Here is a 17,487-nt window from a genome sequence, read left to right as displayed (position 1 = left end):
CTTAATTATTACCTCTTAATTAGACTAGTCTTAAATTTGATACAGTCTCCTAGTTTCTAGTAATTCTTAGTTGATAGGAACAGTCTCCTACCAACTCTAGACAATCTATTTCTCTTAGTAGTAAAGCTAGAAATTATGACTGCTTCGTATATAGATAGATAGATTTGTCATTCCCCTGTTCTAGGACCCTATCCGGCCTATATAGGTATATATCTATTGTTATATACAAAGGGAAACCCGAATAGGTGAAAACCCTTCCCGCCCCCGACTACTCCTTATCTAGATTAGCTTTCCCTCTAAACGTACGTAGTCTATGTCACTACCCCGTTAGCCCCCGCTCCTAGCCGGTCTCGTCGCGCTACGTCGTGTCCTCTCTTCCTACACTATTCCTACTAGGCGGTACTATTCTAGCTAGCCCTTCTCTAGTATCTAGTTCGTAATGCGCCGTAGGTCCTTAGCGTTGTTAAGAAGTGCCCTAATCGTCCGGTTCCTCGCCTTTACTATCTACTCCCCCCTTCCTAGCGACCACCTCGGACAGACAAGGAGTACGTACCGTACGTTCTAGGAGCGATAGCCGTAGGGGCAGCTAGTATTTGTGTATCCTAGAACCTTCCTCTATAATAGGTACCCCTAGAGGCCGATATGTTCGCTTCGTAGTTAGGTTGCTATACTACTCTATGCCCTCGTAAGGCGGTAGTAGATAAGCTTCGGGGGGTGCTTGACCGCGGATTTTGTAGCTAACTATTCCTTAGGTTGTCCCGCTAGCTAAGGGCGTCTACTATGCCCTATAACCTAGTTGTTCTACCTCTCTTTCTATAGTTGCTCTATAAACGATTTCTTACCTTCCTATTATATTACTAGCTATTCGTCCCTTACCCGGTAGTTCGGCTCGTTTCCGGGTCGAATACCCTTATACGCTAGTACTGATTCGCGGGCCCTTACGACTATACTAGCGATAACCTTCTATACTAGGTACTATGCCGACTTGCCTAAGTAGGAGGTCCGTAGTCCCTAGATGTATAGGTCGATCGGCGGTATAGCGGTCTCGTACTTAAGCATCCTCGTTAGTATCGACTTATATACCCCGGTAACCTTCCTTAGGCATTGGTTTTAGATCTTCGCTAGCGGCGCGACGAGTCCCTTCGATAGGTAGGCCCTCTTACCTAAGGACCACACTTAGCTACTATAGGTAAGGACTAGCCGTATAATAGCCGTATATAGAAGTCGTAACTACCGGAAGTCCGCCCCCTATATAGACGTAGTGAGCCTCTAGCATGATGCTATATTCTGTTTAGCTTTCCGTAATATTGCCTATACGTACTTCCTCTACCGTAGCGCCGGGTCTACCTATAGTCCGAGGATCCTAAGCTAATTTACCGGGTTAGTCGTGTGCCCCTATATCTAGATAGAAGCTTGTATATTGTGGAACCGTGGCCGGCGCGTAAAGTGTATTAGATTGTACTTTCCTAGGGCAAACCGAGCGCCGTACCTCCTAGCCTAGTCCTCGTAGATCTTGTGCTTCTCTTCTAGTAGCCTATAGTTCTCCTTAGTCGAGGAAGACTACGCTAGGATGTTTATGTCGTCTACGAAGCCGCTCGTAGCGGTGTTCTAGGATTCTAGGGCTGGGAGTAGCGTCGCTATAAAGAAGAGGAACAGAATAGGTACTAGCGTTAAGCCTTACGGGATTCTAGTATAGACTACTTGAAATAGGCTTCTATACTAGCCGACTAGGATCGACGTACTACGGTTTTGGAGGTAGGACCGTACGAAGTTGACAAGCTACTTAGGGAGTCCTTTCGACCTTAGGATATAGAGAAGCCGCGGGTATAACACGTAGTCGAAGGCTCCCGATATGTCTAGGCTAAGTAAGGAAGCCACCTTGTCCCTATTCTTATACTAGATAGCCTTTACCTAAGAGGTGATAAGTTCTATCGCGGATAGCGTCGATCGCTATAGGCGCGTACCTATCTAGGTGTCCGGGAGTAGGGAGTGTTCCTCTACCGCCTCGGAGAGTCTCGTTATAACTAGCTTCTTAAGCGCCTTCCTAAGAGTGTTAAGGAGCGTAATTAGGCGGTACGACTTCACCTACGTATAGTCTTCCTTCTACGGCTTACGTAGGACCACTATCGTCGATTGTTTAAAAGCTATCGGGTGGTATCCGGTCTATAGGTAGGCGTTAAAGATCGCTATAACTGCTAGGGCTAGTTGATCTCTACACTTCCTTAGTAGCTCGTTTGGGATCCTATCCGGCCCCGGGGCTTTCTTCGCCGGCAACTTCCTTAGTATAGCGGTAACTTCTCCCTCGGACACCTCCTATTAGACCGCGATACTAGGGGCTAGGGGAGTAGAGCTATTTATATCGCTTAGATTAGCCTCGACTAGGGGTAGGAAGAACTTACTAGCTAGTAGACGCGCCTTAGCCTCGGGGTCGCTAACCGGGCCACTAGGCGATTGTAGCGCTAGGATAGAGAAGGAGGGGCCCTATGTAGGGTCCTGTCGGGCCCATTTCGCTAGCTTCTACATCCTCTCTAGCTTGCCGGCGATTTCTTCTACTATAGCCCTCTAGCCGACTACTTTCTCCCTCCGTATTATAGCTTTCTTCTATTAGTATGCCTCCCTGTATACGTTCTAGGCCTCCTCGCTATAGCTGCTCGTCCACACCCGGCGGGCTCTCCTTGCTTCTCTTACTACCGTAGTACACTCCGGCGTCTAGTATAGTTTAGACTATGTCGTTAGTTAGGCAAGCGGAACGTGAAGTAAGGTCGCTTTTCTTATTTCGTCTATTAACCCCTAGACTACTTCGTCTATCTCGTCTTTACTGTTGTATTACTACTACGCGATCTAGACTAGCCTCTTAGAGTTATCGAGGTACGCCTAGATGTTAGCCTAGTAGGCCTTTCCCTAGTTTAGCTTAGGGGTTCTCGCTAGTATACGTTATATCTATATCGTAATAGAGGTCCTAACTAGTATATAGTCTAACGACGCCTCGAGTTCATATTCGATCCTATAGTAGGTTACCGTATAGTAGTAGCTATCTAAGATCTAGGAGAGGTCGATCGTGCCTTAGAGTCCCCCTCTCTTCTAGGTGCCTAGGTCCTTCGGGGTATTAAGAGCAATTACGTTACTCGCTATTAAGTCGAGTACTTCGTCGGCTATAGGGTGCGGCTATATAAGGCTTTCCTAGGAAGGGTGGTATATGTTAAAGTCTCCTACTACGATATGGCACCCTTGTCTCTTAAGCGTACTGTCTAGGTGTCTATAGACCCCTAGGTCGCGGCTAGACCTCGAGGCTAGCGGTTGTATATATAGGTTGTATATCTAGGTACTACCTACGTAGAGGGAGGTAATATCGCCCCCGCCTTCTTCGTCTACGTAGTATACTACCTCCTAGTCGGATTCTAGTATGTCCTTGCTAATATAGAAGTACGTACGGGGTCTACCGTCGCCTTATAGGCATATCGTGTAGCCTAGTGACTTATAGGTCGTTAGTCTCTTATAGTACGGGTTAATCTATAGCTCCTAGATTATAAGGATATAGTAGACGTGCGGGTCCGCCTCGTGTAGGAAATGGTTCTAGACTATATCCTTGCTATAGTTGACGTTATACTAGATAATACTAAGCGTGTCGAGGCTAGTTATCGGCATCGACAATCATTTCCTCTATATCGTCCTATGTCCTACTACCCTATACGTCCTAGTCTACGCCTATCGGCTATATACTAAAGGGGAGCCGGTCCTAGTTAGATTCCCTCGCCGTAGCTAGTAGAGTACGTGGCCTCCCGTACGCCCTAGGCTACGTATCCTTTATATCGTTCTCGGCCCTAGGGCGCTTATGCCCGACCGCCGCTAGTTAGTTCCGGTATAGGCTAGCCTTACGGTCGCCGTAGAATCTTAGGGCGACGGTTCTGTTTGTAATTGCCTTGTTTTTCGCTAGTTTCCGCTATAGGCATTCCGTACTATACGATAGGTAGTACCCTAGACAGTTCGCGTACCGTCTCGTAGTCGATGTATAGTCCCTAGATATATAGTCTCCTATATAGTTCGAGTAGGCCTGCTTGTTTGTGTACGTGTAGGTTTGGTGTCTATACTGTTAGCATTTAAAGCATTAGAGGACACGAAAGGATAAGGAGTGCTTTTCTACTGTCTTGAGGCTATATTGCTAGACTAGGCCTTGTTCTATCGCTAGATCCGCCGCTTTCGCGTCTTATAGCTATACTATTAGCGCCGAGGCCTTCTTGCCTTCTAGCCATTTCCTATAGAGCCAAGTCGCCTTCTAGATTAGAGAGTTAAGAGTGACCGGGTTGTCCTCTTAGAGAGCGCGTAGGTGACCCTAGTTAGTTAGGTCAAACTCCTTAGGTATGTCGTAGACTAGGATCGTGAATTGTTTCGTTAAGACCTTCGCTAATGCCGCAACCTTAGATGCCTACTATAGCTATGCCTCTAGGTGCCTCCTAGTAGTAGTAGAGCTAGTATAGATCTATAGAGTGCCGTTAGACTGTTAGTTCACTACGACCACCCCTAGTTAGTTAATTCGTTAGGCGAGCTCCTTGTTCGATAGCTTCGCAACTTCGGCCTAGTCTTCCTTTACTACAATACGGATCGTAACTATATCGTGCGTTAGGAGGGGGCCTAGTATCGATACCGCGACCGATGCCTAGCTATAGGGGTGTTGATTCCGGGTGGCCTTGCTAATCGCCTAGGACGTCGTCCTTATTTCTTATTACCCTCGGTAATACGACAGTATAAGCGCCGTACGTAGCTAAGTGATCATTACCTATAGAGACCGGTAAGGGAGCTAATCGTTAGTTTCTATACTTTTTGCGTCCTCTATAAGTTGCTGCCAGTTATCTTAGGGGGGCTTCGCCTATAGGGCCGTAGGCGCCGTTAGTACCGTAGCCTAGGCTACTATTGCCTAGGAGTTGCCTAATATAGCTAGGTACCTCCGCGGCGTTTGGAGCTAAAGAAACAGGGTAAAGAGAGCTTCAAGCTGTCCAGATTGAATAAGGTAGAACTCCCTTAGTCCTAGGGGCAGTGGCCTACTTTTTATATCGTTAGAATGGCCTTGATAAGAGCTTTCGAATGTGTCGTGTTTTGGCGCAGAGATCGATGATTCCTATTTAACGTTTGCTTCGTATATATATTTATAGCTATATATTTAGCCTCTATTATAGATGTTACTATAGACTTTTGCTTCTTACTTATCTAAGAAACTGGTGCCCTATAGAGGAAGAAGACATACCTAAGGATTAAGACTCTGTCTACTTTGTCTATTATATAATCAGAATTATAGTATCTAATAAGGTGTCCTTTTCTAGACTTTAAGAACTAAAGTCCTAGATTAGGGTATAAACTTAGGTACCTAGTGATCTTCTTTAAAGCCTTTATATAGTAGGTAAATAGGTCACTTACAAATGAGCTCATCCTTCCTAGAGCAAAAGTAATGTCTAGCCTTATAATTGTTACTAGCTATATCTAAGTACTACTAATACTCTAGTAATCTACCTTGTTATACCTCTTATCTATATAGCTTAAAGGTTTAAGGGCCTTATAGCTATCTATAGGTAAGTGTGCAGGTGCTACCTTCTTATAGTTCATTCCTATCTTAGCTAGGCTGTCCCTAATAAAGTGTCCTTAGTTAAGTTCTAGGATTCCTCTCTTCCTATCCCTTATAACTCTTATACTAAGGATCTTTTTAGGTTCACCTAGATCTTTAATCTTGAAGATCTTACCAAGTTCTCTTTTGAACTAGAGAACATCTATTAACTTTAGTAACGTGCTTTACTACCGAGCGGGCTATACTACCGAGCGGGCTACTTTTACTAAGAACTATACCACTTCTATAGATATAGCTATATAACTACTATTATAGCGTATATTGTCTTTAAACGGGGCTAAACTGACCTTAGCTGTCTAGGCCACGAAACGCGACGCGATAATCACGAATCGACTTGCTATAAAGGTATATAACGCGTCTCGAACTATACTAGGGTATCGATTGAATAGACGACCTCCTCGGGGTGACTACGAGCCTAATTCGAAGAAGCTTATAGAGCTAGAAGAGAGGGTGATACTTAAGTATATACTCGAGCTAGATCTTAGAGATTTCCCGCTATTAAAGGCTAGTATACGAGCAATAGCCGATTCATTACTATAAGAGAAGGGTCTCAAGCCCGCTAGTCTTAATTAGACAGACAGGTTTATTAGGCGGTATCGTGAGCTAAAGGTTCGTATAACACGTAGATACGATCGTTAGCGAGCCCTAATAGAAGATCTAGACGTTATCGAGAGGTGGTTTTTACTTATACGTAATATAAATGAGAAGTATAATATCCTTAACTAGGATACCTATAACTTCGACGAGACAGAGTTTATAATAGGTATTATTACGTCTTAGAGCGTCGTTACGGGTTTAGAAAGGCGTAGTAGAAAGAGGAAGGTTGTTTAATAAGGTAATAGAGAATAGGCAATAGTGATAAAGACTATCTATATAGACGGAATAGCGCTCCTACTCTACGTTATCCTTATAGGCAAACAGTATATTAGTACCTAGTACTAAGACGGTAACTTAGGTCTAGACTAGACAATCGGGCTAATAGAGAACGGCTAGACTAACAATAAGTTCGGTATACGGTAGCTAGAGCATTTCTAGAAGTATACTATAGCTCGTACGACTAGGGTATAGAGACTACTTATTATCGATAGCCACGAGAGCTATAACTCGAAGGCATTCTAGAATCTATATAAGGAATACAAGATCTTAGCCCTATATATACTATTGTACGCCTCGTACTTACTCTAGCTATTAGATATAGGTTACTATTCGCCTTTAAAGAAGGTATATAGTACTTAGCTCTCGGGCTTAGTACGCTAGCGTATTACTTATATCGACAAAGTAGAGTTCCTACGCGCCTTCCGGGCAGCCTATAACGCTATATTTAGACAGGAGAACATCCTATCGAGCTTTAGAGGCGCTAGTTTAGTTCTATTTAATCTATAGGTAGTGATAGACAAGCTTAATATTAAGCTACGTACGCCAACCCCTCTAGCTCCGGACTCTACCCCTTAGGAGTCGAAGACACTACAAACTACAAAAGAATTCGACTCTTAATCGACACTAGTAACGAACAAAATATGTGCCCGGGCAGGTTTATCGCTAAACTCGTTATAGGAAGGGGTGTATTAGCTTATAAAAGGGAGTAGAGAGATAGCGTATTAGATAGCTCTTATACGAAGCGAGATTAGTAAGCTACGCAAGTCTAACGAGGCCCTTATATAGCGAAAAGCACGAAAGCGCAAGTATATTCAGTCTAGGGGGTCTCTAACCTTCAATAAGGCGTCGTAATTAATACCTCTAGAGGATACTAGGAGGTAGGAAGTGAGTAGAGAGTCGCTAGATAGTGTTCGGCTAGTACTAAGGCTACGACGCTATAAGCGATATAGCGAGTCGGGGTATAACGTACGCACCTGTTAAGTAGACTTACTAGATAGCGAAGAATCTAAAGAGGAATTGTCTTCCTAGTAACGATTCTATAGGATGTCGTCGTATTAAGATACCGTCGTAATTAAAGTAGAAGTAGTATAGTTCTTAGTAAAAGTAGCCCGCTCGGTAGTATAGCCCGCTCGGTAGTAAAGTACGTTATAGTAATTAGAATGTTATCTATATATATAAGGATTGGTCGACGACGAGAATCACCTGTACGTGGTGTCGGCTACGAACCTCTCGTCTAGCTACGAGAGAGCCAAGTATTCTCACGCTGGAGCGTCGTGGGCGCGACGGGCGCGTAGCGTAGGCGAAGCCGCGGCGAACAGAGGACTACCAGCAAAACGGGTATGAAAACCATCCGACGAGCGTGTACTCGTGTCGGGAGCGAGTCCCTCTTCTTTCTACGTGTAAGAAGGGCGCGGAACCGTGGCCTATACGCTCGACAGGACACCTCTGGTATGAGTGCAGAATTTTCACCTCCGGAGACCGCAAACCGAGCGGGCTAAGCGACGAACATTGGACGAGCGGACTACAGAACAACAACTGAGCGGACTATGCAACGGCGTCGAGCGGACTACGAAACAATCTGGTGTTTGCCAGCGGGCAATGCGGTGGGTAGGTGGACACGCGACGAAGCCTGTAAGGGCCTGTTGAACACCCGGTATGGGAACGAGGGTTTTGCCTGAGGCACTGCCTGTCCCGCTACACAACGCACCTAGTCTGACATGGTAGATTGCGACGAGGAAAAGACGATAGCCTAAGCAAGGAAAAGACGGCTGTTAGGACGGGGAAAAGACGTACAATGCAAGTGGATTAGTTCTGTGATCGGGGAGGATCGAGGGCAGGGTGATAAGGAACTTCATATTGGTTAGTAGGTGGAAACGCAAGGAGTACGCTGCCCGGCGTGGTGTGTGCCCCGAGCAAACCTGCGAGGCATGGACGGCCGCTTTCTAGAGATAGGCTGCGGTAACGCGAAGGGCGTCAAAACCTGGGGCGTGGTGTACACTGGCAGCGACGGCTGACACTGTCTGTACAGCCCGAGAGGACGGATGCGCATGTCGGTCAATAGAGAGCACTGAAGGGCTTAGGCCTATGGAGGTGGATATTGGCTTAAGGAGCAAACAGGGAGGGAGGGCGTAGAGGGAAGCTTTTGCTCCGGGCTAACCTCTCGAAACGAGGCTACACGGTGGTGCTAGATGAGTGGGAAAGCGCGGTTAAGACTTGTCACCTTATCTCGTAGCTAGCTTGCTAAATACGATTCCTTCCTTGCCGACTGGGAGGTAGTGTACTACGCAGACGAAGAAGGCGGGGGCGATATTACCTCCCTCCACGTGGGTAGCACCTGGATACACAACCTATACATGCAACCGCCAGCCTCGAGGTCTAGCCGCGACCTAGGGGTCTGCAGACACCTAGACAGTGCGCTCAAGAGACAAGGGTGCCACATCGTAGTAGGAGACTTCAACATACACCACCCTTCCTGGGAAAGCCTTATGCAGCCGCACCCTATAGCCGACGAAGTACTCGACTTGATGGCGAGCAACGCAATTGCCCTCAATACCCCGAAGGACCTGGGCACCTGGAAGAGAGGGGGACTCCAAGGCACGATCGACCTCTCCTGGATCTCAGATAGCCACTACCACACGGTAACCTACTGTGGGATCGAACATGAACTCGAGGCGTCGTCAGACCACATGCCAGTCAGGACCTCTATTGCGACACAGATACAACGCACACCAGCGAGAACCCCTAAGCCAAACTGGGGAAAGGCCCACTGGGCCAACATCCAGGCGTACCTCGATGACTCCAAGAGGCTAGTCCAGATCGCGCAGCAGCAATACAACAGTAAAGACGAGATAGACGAAGCAGTCCAGGGGTTGACAGACGAAATAAGAAAAGCGACCTCACTTCACGTTCCGCTTGCCCAACCAACGACATGGTCCAAACCATACTGGACGCCGGAGTGCACTGCGGTAGTAAGAGAAGCAAGGAGAGCCCGCCGGGTGTGGACGAGCAGCCATAGCGAGGAGGCCTGGAACGTATACAGGGAGGCATGCCAACAGAAGAAAGCCATAATACGGAGGGAGAAAGCAGTCGGCTGGAGGGCCACAGTGGAAGAAATCGCCGGCAAGCCAGAGAGGATGTGGAAGCTAGCGAAATGGGCCCGACAGGACCCTACACAGGGCCCCTCCTTCTCTATCCCAGCGCTACAATCGCCTAGTGGCCCGGTTAGCGACCCCGAGGCCAAGGCGCGTCTACTGGCTAGCAAGTTCTTCCCACCCCCAGTCGAGGCTGATCTAAGCGACATAAACAGCTCTACTCCCCTAGCCCCTAGCATCGCGGTCCAACAGGAGGTGTCCGAGGGAGAAGTTACCGCTGTGCTGAGGAAGTTGCCGGCGAAGAAAGCCCCGGGGCCGGATGGGATCCCAAACGAGCTACTAAAGAAGTGTAGAGATCAACTAGCCCCAGCAGTTGCAGCGATCTTCAACGCCTGCCTACAGACCGGATACCACCCGATAGCTTTTAAACAATCGACGACAGTGGTCCTACGCAAGCCGCAGAAGGAAGACTATACGCAGGTGAAGTCGTACCGCCCAATTGCGCTCCTTAACACTCTTGGGAAGGCGCTTGAGAAGCTGGTTGCAACGAGACTCTCCGAGGCGGCAGAGGAACACTCCCTACTCCCGGACACCCAGATGGGTGCGCGCCCACAGCGATCGACGCTATCCGCGATGGAACTTATCACCTCTCAGGTAAAGGCCATCTGGTATAAGAATAGGGACAAGGTGGCTTCCTTACTTAGCCTAGACATATCGGGAGCCTTCGACTACGTGTCACACCCGCGGCTTCTCTACATCCTAAGGTCGAAAGGACTCCCTGAGTGGCTTGTCAACTTCGTACGGTCCTACCTCCAAAACCGCAGTACGTCGATCCTGGTCGGCCAGTACAGAAGCCCATTTCAAGCAGTCCACACTGGAATCCCGCAAGGCTCAACGCTAGCACCTATTCTGTTCCTCTTCTTTATGGCGACGCTGCTCCCAGCCCTAGAATCCCAGAACACCGCTGCGAGCGGCTTCGTAGACGACACAAACATCCTAGCGTGGTCTTCCTCGACTGAGGAGAACTGTAGGCTACTAGAAGAGAAGCACAAGATCTGCGAGGACTGGGCTAGGAGGCACGGGGCTCGGTTTGCCCCAGAAAAGTACAATCTGATACACTTTACGCGCCGGCCACGGTTCCACAATATGCAAGCTTCTATCCAGATACAGGGGCACACGACTAACCCGGCAAATCAGCTCAGGATCCTCGGACTATGGGTGGACCCGGCGCTACGGTGGAGGAAGCACGTACAGGCAATATTACGGAAAGCTGAACAGAATATGGCATCATGCCAGAGGCTCACTGCGTCCACATGGGGGGCGGACTTCCGGCAGTCACGACTTCTATATACGGCTATTGTACGGCCAGTCCTTACCTATGGCAGCCAAGTGTGGTCCTTAGGCGAGAGGGCCTGCCCATCGAAGGGACTCGTCGCGCCGCTAGCGAAGATCCAAAACCAATGCCTAAGGAAGGTCACCGGGGCATATAAGTCGACACCAACGAGGATGCTTGAGCACGAGACCGCTATACCGCCGATCGACCTATACATCCAGGGACTACGGACCTCCTACTTAGGCAAGTCGGCACAGTACCCAGTACAGAAGGTCATCGCCAGTGCAGTCGCAAGGGCCCGCGAATCAGTACCAGCGCACAAGGGCATTCGACCCGGAAACGAGCCGAACTACCGGGCAAGGGACGAACAGCTAGCAACACAATGGGAAGGTGAGAAATCGTTTGTAGAGCAACTATGGAAAGAGAGGTGGAACAACCAGGTTGTAGGGCATAGTGGACGCCCTCAGCCAGCGGGACAACCTAAGGAATGGTCAGCTACAAAATCCGCGGTCAAGCACCCCCCGAAGCTCATCCACTACCGCCTTACGAGGGCACAGAGTAGCATAGCAACCCAACTGCGAAGCGAACACATCGGCCTCCAGGGGTACCTATCATGGAGGAAGGTCCCAGGATACACGAATACTAGCTGCCCCTGCGGCTATCGCTCCCAGAACGTACGGCACGCACTCCTCGTCTGTCCGAGGTGGTCGCTAGGAAGGGGGGAGTGGATGGCAAAGGCGAGGAACCGGACGATTGGGGCACTTCTTAACAACGCTGAAGACCTACGGCGCATTACGAACTGGATACTAGAGAAGGGCTGGCTAGAACAGTACCGCCTAGTAGGAGCAGTGCAGGAAGAGAGGACACGACGCAGCGCGACGAGACCGGCTAGGAGCGGGGGCTAACGGGGTAGTGACATGGACTACGTACGTTCAGAGGGAAAGCTAATCTAGACAAGGAGTAGTCGGGGGCGGGAAGGGTTTTCACCTATTCGGGTTTCCCTTTGTACATAACAATAGATATATACCTGCATAGGCCGGATAGGGTCCTAGAACAGGGGAATGACAAATCTATCTATCTATATATAAGGATTATAATCTCCCTCTTCTTATAGATAAGTAGGTATAGATCCACTTCTAACTATATAAATCCAATCTCTCCAAGCTTTAATATATAGAGTTGATTCTAATCTCTAGCTACTTACTTAAGTCTATATAAGCTTTTAAGGATTTTGAACACTATGTTTAGTAGAAGCTCAACTCCTAGTAGTAGTAATATAAAGATGTCTTTATAGAGCGTGCTTTCTATAAATGCATTGTTTATATCTACTTAGTAAAGATAAAGATCCTTCTTATATACAATAGCTATAAACAACCTAAGGGTGTCCTGTCTTACTATAGGTATAAATGTCTCTATAAAGTCAACACTAAACTTCTATAAGAAGCCCCTTATAACTAGTCTAGCCTTGAACTTTTCAATAGCTCTACTAATACTTCTCTTAATATCAAAGACCTATCTTAATATAACTAGATTTGCTCCTTTTAGTAGAACAGAATTTTCCTAGGTATTATTACTCTATAGAGCATCTAGTTCCTTTTGGATTGCTTCCTTCTAAAGATGTCCCTATTTCTTGTCATTTATAGCATCCTTATAGGATTTTGGAATTAGGACCTCTTGCTTATATATAATAGCTTCTATAGTTACTATAAAGGCCACTTCCTTAACTTCTTCTAGGAATTTGCTATCCTATAGTATTGAACTGTCCACTGATTATATAGCTGTAAAGAAAGCTTAGTAAAAAGTAGTAAGGTTCTCTAAGAGGTCTATTACTTCTCCTACTTTAGTAGTTAGTTCGGGCTTAGGGACTATAGATTTTAGGGCTTTCTATTTCATGTCATAGCCCTTAACATTATAGTCAGCCTTTCTCTTTCTAAGGGATGATTTAGGGACCGTTACTTATAAAATAGTAACATCTATTTCCTAGGGATCTAGGGAGCTTCTCTTAATTAGCTAATCGATTTTCTGAAATTCCCCTACGATCTCTAGAGGTTAGGGTGTTATATAAACAGCTTTCTCGGCTAAGCGACTTTAGAGCTCTTAATTAGCTGATCTATTTCGGGGGTGCTTTAATATACGCCTAAACAGTAGGTAGATTGTCCTAAGGATACGTTCTTCCTCGGCCTTCCTAAGGGCTTCCTAGCTAGTATACTACTTAGTAGATTCAATGTTAGAATATTAAGACCTATATCACCTCTAGGCTAGTCCTTAAAGAAGTCTATATATATGTCTTGTTTAATAGCTCTTATGTCTAGTTCCTAAAAGAGCTAGGCTTTAGCTATGTTTTTAATATACCTAATAAACACTGCTTCTTTACCCCTATTTATTAGCTTGTCACTTCTTGCCTATTAAGGTTAGGATCTTATATCTATATAGATAAGAGCTGCATATCCCTAAACTTTCAAATAGTTAATAGTCGGTTTGATACTATCAAAAGCCTTATCTAGTAAAACCTTGAACCTATTGTAATCTAGGCTATTTAGTAGTTTGTTCCTTATATAAGTTTAGGCCTCTAGTACTTTAGGCCAAAATTCAACTAGTATCTTAGCCTCTTTAAGCATTGCCCTTATAGAGTCCTCTAAGGTTTATATTGACCTCTTAACTAGTCTATTCTATAGAGAGTTATATGCCTTAGTCGGCTCGAGCCTAATCCCTAAATCCTTCTCCTACTGCTTTACTAATATAATAAGTTCTTTTGTATTATTAAGCCTTACTACTTTTAGCTACGCTAATGATTTCCTCTCTACTTTAATCTTCTAGTTCTAGAGAGCAACTAGAGCATCTTCTCTTTTCCTAAGAGGAAAGGTCCGCTTCTTCCTAGAGAAGTTGTTAACAATCTTAAGCTAGTATTTAAACCTAGTCTTAAGATTAGTAGTAGGCTATATATGTCAATAGATCCTCGCTAGACTCGACGCGTCGGCTCATCGATCTCTACGCCAAAACAAGACACATTCGAAAGCTCTTATTAAGGCCATTCTAACGATATATAAAGCAGGCCACTGCCCCTAGGACTAAGGGAGTTCTACCTTATTCAATCTGGATAGCTTGAAGCTCTCTTCACCCTATTTCTTCAGCTCTAAACGCCGCGGAGGTGCCTAGCTACATTAGGCAACTCCTAGGCAATAGTAGCCTAGGCTACGGTACTAACGGCGCCTACGGCCCTATAGGCGAAGCCCCCCTAAGACAACTAGTAGCAACTTATAGAGGACGCAAAAAGTATAGAAACTAACGATTAGCTCCCTTACCGGTCTCTATAGGTAATGATCACTTAGCTACGTACGGCGCTTATACTGTCGTATTACCGAGGGTAATAAGAAATAAGGACGACGTCCTAGGCGATTAGCAAGGCCACCCGGAATCAACACCCCTATAGCTAGGCATCGGTCGCGGTATCGATACTAGGCCCCCTCCTAACGCACGATATAGTTACGATCCGTATTGTAGTAAAGGAAGACTAGGCCGAAGTTGCGAAGCTATCGAACAAGGAGCTCGCCTAACGAATTAACTAACTAGGGGTGGTCGTAGTGAACTAACAGTCTAACGGCACTCTATAGATCTATACTAGCTCTACTACTACTAGGAGGCACCTAGAGGCATAGCTATAGTAGGCATCTAAGGTTGCGGCATTAGCGAAGGTCTTAACGAAACAATTCACGATCCTAGTCTACGACATACCTAAGGAGTTTGACCTAACTAACTAGGGTCACCTACGCGCTCTCTAAGAGGACAACCCGGTCACTCTTAACTCTCTAATCTAGAAGGCGACTTGGCTCTATAGGAAATGGCTAGAAGGCAAGAAGGCCTCGGCGCTAATAGTATAGCTATAAGACGCGAAAGCGGCGGATCTAGCGATAGAACAAGGCCTAGTCTAGTAATATAGCCTTAAGATAGTAGAAAAGCACTCCTTATCCTTTCGTGTCCTCTAATGCTTCAAATGCTAACAGTATAGACACCAAACCTACACGTATATAAACAAGCAGGCCTACTCGAACTATATAGGAGACTATATATCTAGGGACTATATATCGGCTACGAGACGGTACGCGAACTGTCCGGGGTACTACCTATCGTATAGTGCGGAATGCCTATAGCGGAAACTAGCGAAAAACAAGGCAATTATAAGTAGAACCGTCGCCCTAAGATTCTACGGCGACCGTAAGGCTAGCCTATACCGGAACTAACTAGCGGCGGTCGGGCATAAGCGCCCTAGGGCCGAGAACGATATAAAGGATACGTAACCTAGGGCGTACGGGAGGCCACGTGCTCTACTAGCTACGGCGAGGGAATCTAACTAGGCCCGGCTCCTCTTTAGTATATAGCCGATAGGCGTAGACTAGGACGTATAGGGTAGTAGGACATAGGACGATATAGAGGAAATGATTGTCGATACCGATAACTAGCCTCGATACGCTTAGTATCATCTAGTATAACGTTAACTATAGTAAGGATATAGTCTAGAACCATTTCCTATACGAGGCGGACCCGCGCGTCTACTACGTCCTTACAATCTAGGAGCTATAGATTAACCCGTACTATAAGAGACTAACGACCTATAAGTTACTAGGCTATACGACATACCTACGAGGCGACGGCAGACCCCGTACGTGCTTCTATGTTAGTAAGGACATACTAGAATCCGACTAGGAGGTAGTATACTACGTAGACGAAGAAGGCGGGGGCGATATTACCTCCCTCTACGTAGGTAGTACCTAGATATACAACCTATATATACAACCGCTAGCCTCGAGGTCTAGCCGCGACCTAGGGGTCTATAGACACCTAGACAGTACGCTTAAGAGACAAGGGTGCCATATCGTAGTAGGAGACTTTAACATATACCACCCTTCCTAGGAAAGCCTTATATAGCCGCACCCTATAGCCGACGAAGTACTCGACTTAATAGCGAGTAACGTAATTGCTCTTAATACCCCGAAGGACCTAGGCACCTAGAAGAGAGGGGGACTCTAAGGCACGATCGACCTCTCCTAGATCTTAGATAGCTACTACTATACGGTAACCTACTATAGGATCGAATATGAACTCGAGGCGTCGTTAGACTATATACTAGTTAGGACCTCTATTACGATATAGATATAACGTATACTAGCGGGAACCCCTAAGCTAAACTAGGGAAAGGCCTACTAGGCCAATATCTAGGCGTACCTCGATGACTCTAAGAGGCTAGTCTAGATCGCGTAGTAGCAATACAATAGTAAAGACGAGATAGACGAAGCAGTCTAGGGGTTGACAGACGAAATAAGAAAAGCGACCTTACTTCACGTTCCGCTTACCTAACTAACGATATAGTCTAAACTATACTAGACGCCGGATTGTACTACGGTAGTAAGAGAAGCAAGGAGAGCCCGCCGGGTATAGACGAGCAGCTATAGCGAGGAGGCCTAGAACGTATATAGGGAGGCATACTAATAGAAGAAAGCTATAATACGGAGGGAGAAAGTAGTCGGCTAGAGGGCTATAGTAGAAGAAATCGCCGGCAAGCTAGAGAGGATGTGGAAGCTAGCGAAATGGGCCCGACAGGACCCTATATAGGGCCCCTCCTTCTCTATCCTAGCGCTACAATCGCCTAGTGGCCCGGTTAGCGACCCCGAGGCTAAGGCGCGTCTACTAGCTAGTAAGTTCTTCCTACCCCTAGTCGAGGCTAATCTAAGCGATATAAATAGCTCTACTCCCCTAGCCCCTAGTATCGCGGTCTAATAGGAGGTGTCCGAGGGAGAAGTTACCGCTATACTAAGGAAGTTGCCGGCGAAGAAAGCCCCGGGGCCGGATAGGATCCTAAACGAGCTACTAAGGAAGTGTAGAGATCAACTAGCCCTAGCAGTTATAGCGATCTTTAACGCCTACCTATAGACCGGATACTACCCGATAGCTTTTAAACAATCGACGATAGTGGTCCTACGTAAGCCGTAGAAGGAAGACTATACGTAGGTGAAGTCGTACCGCCTAATTACGCTCCTTAACACTCTTAGGAAGGCGCTTAAGAAGCTAGTTATAACGAGACTCTCCGAGGCGGTAGAGGAACACTCCCTACTCCCGGACACCTAGATAGGTACGCGCCTATAGCGATCGACGCTATCCGCGATAGAACTTATCACCTCTTAGGTAAAGGCTATCTAGTATAAGAATAGGGACAAGGTGGCTTCCTTACTTAGCCTAGACATATCGGGAGCCTTCGACTACGTATTATACCCGCGGCTACTCTACATCCTAAGGTCGAAAGGACTCCCTAAGTGGCTTGTTAACTTCGTACGGTCCTACCTCCAAAACCGTAGTACGTCGATCCTAGTCGGCTAGTATAGAAGCCTATTTCAAGTAGTCTATACTAGAATCCCGTAAGGCTTAACGCTAGTACCTATTCTATTCCTCTTCTTTATAGCGACGCTACTCCTAGCCCTAGAATCCTAGAACACCGCTACGAGCGGCTTCGTAGACGACATAAACATCCTAGCGTAGTCTTCCTCGACTAAGGAGAACTGTAGGCTACTAGAAGAGAAGCA

This window comes from Fulvia fulva, chromosome 8, assembly GCF_020509005.1.
Source record: "Fulvia fulva chromosome 8, complete sequence".
Taxonomy (NCBI): Eukaryota; Fungi; Ascomycota; class Dothideomycetes; order Mycosphaerellales; family Mycosphaerellaceae; genus Fulvia; species Fulvia fulva.
The sequence above is the reverse complement of the archived record's forward strand: the minus strand, read 5'-3'. Positions refer to the sequence as shown.